At 40.6% G+C, this 8,590-nt stretch overlaps 1 long non-coding RNA gene across 1 annotated transcript; it reads right to left on the bottom strand.

The window, feature by feature from the left end:
- Positions 1-1,807: 1,807 nt before the first annotated feature.
- On the bottom strand, positions 1,808-6,288 carry LOC119929500. The gene is made up of 3 exons (XR_005451566.1): positions 6,178-6,288; positions 4,059-4,169; positions 1,808-1,874 (listed from the first exon to the last, which is right to left on the bottom strand). It is a non-coding gene; the product is annotated as an uncharacterized LOC119929500 (long non-coding RNA).
- Positions 6,289-8,590: the final 2,302 nt, after the last annotated feature.

Here is an 8,590-nt window from a genome sequence, read left to right as displayed (position 1 = left end):
AAGTGCTGGAGGGGTATACAAGGTGATCAGGTTGTCCCCCTTGGGGCTCAGTCTTAATCCCCATTTTACAGATTAGGCTCAGAGAAGTTAAGTGACTTGCCCAAGGTCACACAGTAGACATGTGGCGGAGCCTGAATTTGAACCCATGGCCTCTGACTCTCAAGCCCATGCCCTTTCCACTGATCCACACTGCTTCTCTAAGTGTTTGGGATAGCACCTTATAACAGAGTTTGTAGGCACTGTGCCCTGACCACAGTGAGGAGCGGTTGTGAGAGTATAATGCAACAAAGCTGGTAGACATATTCCCTGAGCTTGCAGTCCAGAGGGGGAGACAGACATTAATATAGATAAATTATGAGGATAATGGTGTCATCTCTCATGAGAGGGTTAGGGACTGTGAGCCCCATGTGGGACATGGACTGTGTCCAATCTGATGAACTTGTATCTACCCCAGCACTTAGAGTTCCTAACACTTTGCAAGTGTTTAACATACAAAAAAAATGGTAGTTGAGAAGCAATGTAGCCTAGTGAATATAAAGCCCGGGCATGGGAGCCAGTGGACCTGGGTTCTAATTATGATTCCACCACTTACCTGCTGTGTGACCTAGGATAAGTCACTTTAATTCTTTGTGCCTTATATTCTTCAAATGCAAAATGGGGATTCAATGCCTGCTCTCCTTCCTATTTAGACTGTGACCCCCGTTTGTGGAACAGGGATGGTAGCCTAATAAACTTGCATCTACCCCAGCACTTAGAATAGTTTTTGACACATCATAAGTGCTTAACAAATACAATAAAAGTCAAATTCAACACCACATGACAAGAGTGTATCCTTAGCAATGAGGGTTTGTGACTAGGTCAGCTCAATAACAATAAGGCGAGTCTCATCTTTGCCCAAATTGGCCGAGTGGGACCATATGAAAAGAGTTGATGAAAGTGAGATAGTTGCTGTATGGGGAATGAAATTGAGCATAGTCATGCAAGGAGAATAGAACAAGCATTTTAAGCACCTAGTGGAGCTCTGTCTCAGCCAATGTGATCTTGGAATTGGTTGGGAAATAACTGCAGTGGAACAAGTGTGTGGGTCAGGAGAGGATTTCTTGTCCTTGAGCAGAGAGTTTGGGAAGCTCGAGAGACCTGGAGGTAGATTCTAAAACAGTAACAGGTACTGCAAATTGCAATACATAGCAACATAGCAAAATATTATCTGCAGCTTTATAAGGTGTAGCATTGGTTACCCAGTAGTCTTTTCAAGTGCATGTGCAGAAAGTAGACAGACCCTTTCTGTTAGTAGTGTAGTAAGCTACAAAGGATCATGGTCTCCATTTGTCTCCTTTCTTCATGTCATCTTATTCACAAAAGATCTCTTGGAGAAAAGATCTCTTGGAGAAGCAGTGTGACCCAGTGGAAAAACCACAGGCCAGGGAGTTGGGGTATCTGGATTCTAATCCTGGGGCTGCCGCATCTTCTGTGTGAACTTGTGCAAGTCATTTAACTTCTCTGTGCCTGTTCTCATCTGAAAAATGGGGACTAATTCCTACTCCTTCTTGTTTAGCTCGTGAACCCCAAGTGGGACAAGGACAATGTATCTATCCCAGGGCTTAGAACAGTACTTGGCACATCAAAAGAACTGAAAAAGTACCATAATTATTACCTATCGTTATTATTATCTCTGCCAATCTGCAGATGTCTCTGCAGTTCTCTCTGTCTCTCTATCTTCTCTCATAGTGATGTTTAAGGATAAAAATGAAAGTCTTAAAAGAAGATTTATGAAAAATAAACACTCAGAATATCAAGTATTACAGTTGTTGTTATTTACAGATTTGGATCCAATACAGTATGGTTTGAGAAGAGTTGCTTCATAAAGGCACAACCTAAAAAAAAGTGCAAGTCACTTTTAAAAAAAAAAAGGATTACAATAGTGGTATTATTAGGCAATTAACTTTTAAAAGAGCATAGTATAATATATGTTTTGATCTCAGTTATATGGATAATTTTGAAGTGTGGACATAGCCAATAAAAAAAAAATCAATCATTTACTGAAAGCTTACTATGTGCAGACTACTGTACTAAGCAGTTGGGAGAGTACAATGTAGCAATAAAACAGAATTGGTAGACATATACCACGGTCACAAAAAGCTTACAGTCTAGAGGGAAAAGTATTTTGAGCAAACGTATGAATTAAAATTATTGGATCTGATTTAGATTTTATTTTTTGCTGTTCCAGGCTTTTTTTTTAAATGATGGAAATGCATAAAATTACTAGCACTAGCATAAATTTGTAAAACCTAATTACATTTATTTTTTTTTTTAGTTTCATGTTCCTTTGAATTTCAATGCATTATAATTGTGTTTAGCCTGCTGTGTTCTAGGCAGATGGGAGAGTACAATGTAACAGTTTGTAGACATGTTCTCTACCCACAAGAAGCCTACAGTCTATAGAATACTGTCTGTCTTTTCTTACGAATTTTTCTTTACTCGTGTCAACCTCAATAATATTTTATACAATTTTTTATAAACATCTTATCCTTATTTTTAATGTTTTATGCATTGGGCTTTGACTTAAATTTTTGCATAATTTCAAATGGGTAAAATCTGTAGTTTGATAACTCAGCCATTATTTTATATGAAATGAATCTAGTTTCAAAAAATACTCCACTTAGAAAATGTCAGCAGTCCAAAATATTTCAGATTAGTTTTTAACTTGTTTAAACTTGTTTGTAGATTCTCAGATTTTCTGGGCTTTACATTACCCGACATTCAATATCATTAGTTTTCATATGATTCTATGTGACATAATCAGGCCTTTTAAGATAAAATCCAAGCTGCTGGATCCCCTTTCTCCTTGCCCTCCAACAGAATATTTCTTCACCCCATTTATCAATGTCTACTGAAAAGGTAGCTGGAAAAATAGTGTGATCTGTGAGCTGAGCCCTGTTTAGAATCCTAGAACCAGATGGGTTAGGGGAGAATTATGTTCTTTGGAGATAAGATTTCTTAGACATGCCTGCTCCAAAATAGCAGTGAAACCATTTCAAATCATGGCTAGCCCAAGTAAACTGTGGTTCATGTTTCCCTGTCTATCCTTTGTCCCTGTTTTACTTAGTAAATATACAAACATGGTTTGTGGTAACTGTGATCGTAATTAGACTGGTTTCATATTGGGGATGCTGACAAAGTGATTTGCAGTTGTGCTGATCTTGTGTTTCCTGTACAGTACAAAGTGAAACTCTACCCAGAACTTTCTAAAAAAAAAATGCATTTTGAATAATGCAGAGGTAGAATATTAACCCCCACACACACTTCTGGTGCTACCTCTTTTTTACTTTATTTCTAAATCTTCCACTGTGTCCCAAGTGTTCATCTTTTAGCCTCTCAGATGTGTGGCTCTATATGGTGGTTTGAATTGTGTGGTAGCATTCCTTGTTGAATGCCAGTTTGCCTTCCTTGCTGGAAGCAGCATTGCCTGGAAGTCTTCTGATTTTTCCATATCTGTAAATTCCCAGTCATTGTACCACATATGCCAAGTACTTCATTCAGAGAGCAGTCTTTGAAATATGGCCAATACGACCTGGAGTTTTCTTTCTTATAAGCTGTTTCCTCAAAGCAGTGCAAAATAAGCACCCAGAAAACCCTTGTCATCCTGAATCTGTTTAACAGAAGTCTCAGTTTTCTAGCTTCTCTAACTCTGTTAAATTCATCAGCTTCTTCTAAGTTAGCTCATTAAAGCACTGATATATCCTATCATCAGCCAGCCCCCTCTATTATGATAAAAGATGGCACAAAAATAACATTGGCTCTTTGACGTCTTGAATATTACTCTACACGGTTTGCCAGGTTTTAATTATGAAAGCCCCATGGTTGTAATAGTCCTGAAATAAAAGCCTGTTTAAAAACTTAGATGGAGTTAGCAGCTGATAACTGGAGTTGGATCCCAGTTAAAGACTCTTTGTAAATTGAATATCATTAGCTAACAGTTCATGGGCAAGGCAGATCTAAGATCTAGTAATTAAAAATATTTTTTGAAGACTTAGCCCAAATTCCTTGTCATTCCTTACCTGAACCAATTCTCCTGTGAAATGTAGATAATAGCGATTTGCCCAAGGTCCAATAATCAGGTCTCAGGGAAGTCTTACATGATTCTCTCACCAGGATCATGCCAGAAAATCCTATAGAGGGAATCACCAGGAAGTTGAGGGGCAATGTACATGATGGCCGCGAAGTAGCCAGAAGCCCAAGAGGAAATCAGTTAATTGTACTGTTGGAGTGCCTTGCCTCTTCGTGTGTGTGTGTGTGTGTGTGTGTGTGTGTGTGTGTGTGATATGTCTGTTATATGGCTATGTATTATATATGTATATACAGTAAGCACTTAACAAATACTAATATATATATATACACACACATGTATTGGTATTTAAGTGCTTACTATGTGCTAAGCACTGTACTACGCATTGGTAATGCACATATATTCAGTCATTGTTTCTGATTCTATTTGCTAATATATACTAATGATGGCATTTATTAAGCACATACTATGTGCAAAGCACTGTTCTAAGCACTGGGGAGGTTACATTGTGATCAGGTTGTCCCACGGGGGGCTCACAATCAATCCTCATTTTACAGATGAGGTGACTGAGGCACAGAGAAGTTAAGTGACTTGCCCAAAGTCACACAGCTGACAATTGGCAGAGCTGGGATTTGAACCCATGACCTCTGACTCCAAAGCCCGTGCTCTTTCCAGTGGAAAAAAGATGATTCAAGGATAATGCCAAGATTATGGGCTTGTGAGGCGGAGGGGATGGTAGTGTTCCTTGTAATGATGGAAATGTTTGTGGGAGGACCAGATTTGCATGGGAAGATGAGGTGTCTAATTTTGGACATAGTGAGTTTGAGGTGTCATCAGAATATCCAAGGCAGGAGGAAATGAGATACTGTAGAGAAGGAGGGAGTTCAGAGCTGCAGTTGTAGACCTGGGAATCATCTGCATGGAGATGATAGTTAAAGTTGGGGGAGCGAATGAGTTCTCCAAACAGATGTGTGCAGATGGAGAATAGACAGAGATTCAGAAATGCACCTAGAGGGATTCCACCATTACAGGGTGATAGGCAGAGGAGGAGAGCCAGCAAAAGAAACTGAAAAGGAGCAAGAAGAGAGAGATGAGGAGAAATCAGTGTCACTGAAACCGAGGTGAGCATCAATAAAAACCTGAACTTTCCACCTAATTTTGCTTGTGATGGTTTAGGTGGTGGAAAATGTTTTATAAATTGGAAGAATAAAAAACTGTTAATAATGTCCTAGAACCTCTATGGAAGAAAAGAGGTGCTAGAGAAAGGCATTCTCATGACAGTGACAAAGTTTGTGAGCTCCAGACAGCACAGTATCAAAGATTTCTGTATTCTAGAATGGTGTAAATGGAGAGCTAGCTGTATACTTCCAGTTCACTAATAAAAATAATAATTTTTGTACTTACCAATCACTGTTCTAAGTACTGGAGAAGAGATCAGGTGATTAGATTGGACACAGTCGCTGTCCCACGTGGGGCTCACAATCTCAAGCCCCATTTTACAGATGAGGTACCTGAGGCACAGAGAATTGAAGTGATTTGCTCAAGATGTCACAGCAGATAAGTGGGGGAGCCAGGATTAGACCCCATGACCTTCTGACTTCTAGGCCTGTGCTCTGTAGACTAGGCCATGCTGCTTCTCCACTGCCACAGGTATGCAGGAGGAGTAGCAATAATGCAGCTTGCTTTGCTGGAAAATGAGCAAAACAAAGGTTACTGGATTTTCAGTCAGAGAAACCAGGGGGTGAGTCCCCAAATAGTCAGGAGGGGAGAGAGACTGGCAGAGAGAACATAGAATCAAGTCAAAATATATTCAACTCTCCATGTCAGAGCATTCAGCTGCCCCTTCTGTGACTTCTCCATTTTTTATCTCCTCACTTCCATTCCCCGTTCTCCTTTCTCCTCAGTGTCCAGCTGCTGTTGAGCGATCTGATGATGCTTCTATTTGTGAGGTTGCTTAGAGGCGCTGGAAGGATGGGTTGGCAAGGACAGGATCAAGGCAGTGCTGGAAGGACACAGACCCCTCAGCACCTTCCTTGCAGGGCAGAGCAGCAGTAGAACAGCGTGGAGGTGAGGGAGAGCCCCAGGTGGCCAGAATTTAGAGAGAGACTTACAGCGCGGCAGCCTCATTCTCTTCTCCATAGTATCTTCTCCGTAGTATCCATATTGTCTGCTGCCACTTGTGCTTGATTTGTAATTTGGGTGTTGCTTCAAGCTGTTCACCATCTGCAACAAAATGGACAGCCACAGCAGAGGTGGTTCAGCAGGGAGCAGAGGAAGGTGAGAGGACATAGCATTGTATTCTCTGTGGCCACTGGTTTCTGTGAATGCTCCACCTGGCTATGATACTGCTGACCTTCTCTGATGAGCTGCTTGCCTGCAGCCATTGTCCTTTTTGGTACCACAACCTACTTTCCTGGTCCAAAATTGGATGCTGGAGTCCAGACAGACTTTTCACAGGGCCAAAATGGAAGGAAAAATGATGGGTTTGACTTGTAGGGACCATCTTTTAGACAGAGCTCAGCTGGGCCTTCTGACACCTTAACCTGGAGAAGAACTGCGCAGTGATGTTTTGTCTTTTTTTGTTTTTCTTTTGGGAATGTGCTGTTTCATGTCATGTCCTCTGGCATTATAGCCACAACAACCTAATAAGTTTAGTAATGTGGTTGGTAAAAAAAAAAAAAAATCTCCTTCCATCTTCCTATCAAACAAATTCTATACCATCGTTCTACCAGCTTCCCACCCATCCGATCTTACCTTACTGTTCTACTACAACTAGCCCACAAACTCGGCTTCTCAAATGTCAACCTACTCACTGTACCTCGATCTTCTATGCCTCCCTGCTGACCCTCTGGACTAGAACTTGCTCCTCCTTCCTATCAACAGTCCACCCACCCTCCCCAACTTCAAAATTCTACTAAAATCACATCTCCTTCAAGAGACCTTGAAGTCCTCACTTCTCCTATTTGGTATCCTTTTTGTGTCACTTGTGTTACTTGGATTTGTAACCTAAGATGCTTGGAATCCCATACTGAAGCACTTAAATTTCTAGGCAGTTGTATTTTAATATGTCTCCCCTTCTAGCCTCTAAATACCTTGGGTGGCAGGGCTCATGTCTACCTCCTCTATTGCACTGTAATCTCCCAGGTCGGTAATACAGTTCTCTGCATCTAGAGAATGCACGGTAAACACCATTGATTGTTTGACCATTTATTGATCATATGCTTGTGGAAGGTAATAATGATTTGTGTAATGACTTGTTTTGGGGTTGACCTTTTAGGGAGGCTTTCATGAGTGTTTATGAAAGTATATGTATAAAATCAGTGCTTCACTTTCAAAGGGAAAGCTACCGATGTTAAGAACCTATCCAAATGGCAAGGTAAAATTCCTGGGGACGGCCCACTGATGAGCCAGTTATGGTTTCTGATGAATCTTGGGTTTAAAGTGCCTTTTTTAGCCCTGTTTCATTTGGGGTGAGGAGTGCACCCTGCTACGTAAGAATTTTTTAACAGGGGGTCTTCCAAGTGCTGCTGCTTCCTCATCAATGATTCCAAAGTATCTTAAGTATTTAACTCTGTAGGGCCCATCTTAATCTGTCAGAACTCAGTGGAATGAAGATTCAGAGCTCCTCTTATTCCAATGCTCAGGGGTTCCGATTCATCCGTTATCTAATCTTCTCCTTAGCCTGCATTTCCTTTTTGAACAGAAAAGAACAGTGAAAGAGTTGAGCTTGTGAATGGCAGTGCCTTGGTGTCAGAGACCAAGATTTGGTAGTTACAGGTTTGGGTTTAATTAATTGTTATTCCACTCACCCCATGATTCTGGAAAAATAATTAAACCTTTCTCTACCTTGTTCCCCTAAGGATTTTAATATGTGTAATGTAGATGTATGGTGAGGCTAAACTAATGAGCTTTTTTCCCCCCTCAATATTTGGATCACTGGCACAGAGACAGTTTACAATGGCCTACAAGAGTGCAGAGTGTACTATATCATCACTCCTATATTTCTGCAGGTACAAAAACTTGTTTCCCAATTCTCTGAATAGCCAATCCTAACTGGGATATGAGACAACTCTAGTTCACTGCAGGAATTGATTATCAAAGATGATGCATTACCATATCTCTCTGTGCATAGTTTAGCAAGAAACATTTTCTGAAGAAAAAACAATTCAATTCATAAGATATAATCTAGACTGCAAGCTTGTTGGGGGCAGAGAACATGTCCATTCATTCAATCATTTATTGATCGCTTACTGTGTGCAGATCACTGTACTAAGTGCTTGGGAAGTACAAGTCAGCAACATATAGAGACGGTCCCTATCCAACAACGGGCTCACAGTCCAGGAGGTGGAGACAACTCTGTTGTGTTCTACTCTCCCATGCATTCAGTTCAGCACTTCACAAAATAGTAAGTGCTCACCAAATACTGTTAAGGTGAATAAAAAGTGGGACTCATGAATGCCTTTGAGCTTATTAAAACAATGGTAGTGAAAATAGGTTTTTCCTTGGCCTGGTTGAAAGGTAGAA

This window comes from Tachyglossus aculeatus, chromosome 6 (assembly GCF_015852505.1).
Source record: "Tachyglossus aculeatus isolate mTacAcu1 chromosome 6, mTacAcu1.pri, whole genome shotgun sequence".
NCBI lineage: Eukaryota > Metazoa > Chordata > Mammalia > Monotremata > Tachyglossidae > Tachyglossus > Tachyglossus aculeatus.
Note: the sequence above shows the minus strand (reverse complement) of the source record. Positions and strands in the feature narration are given on the sequence as shown.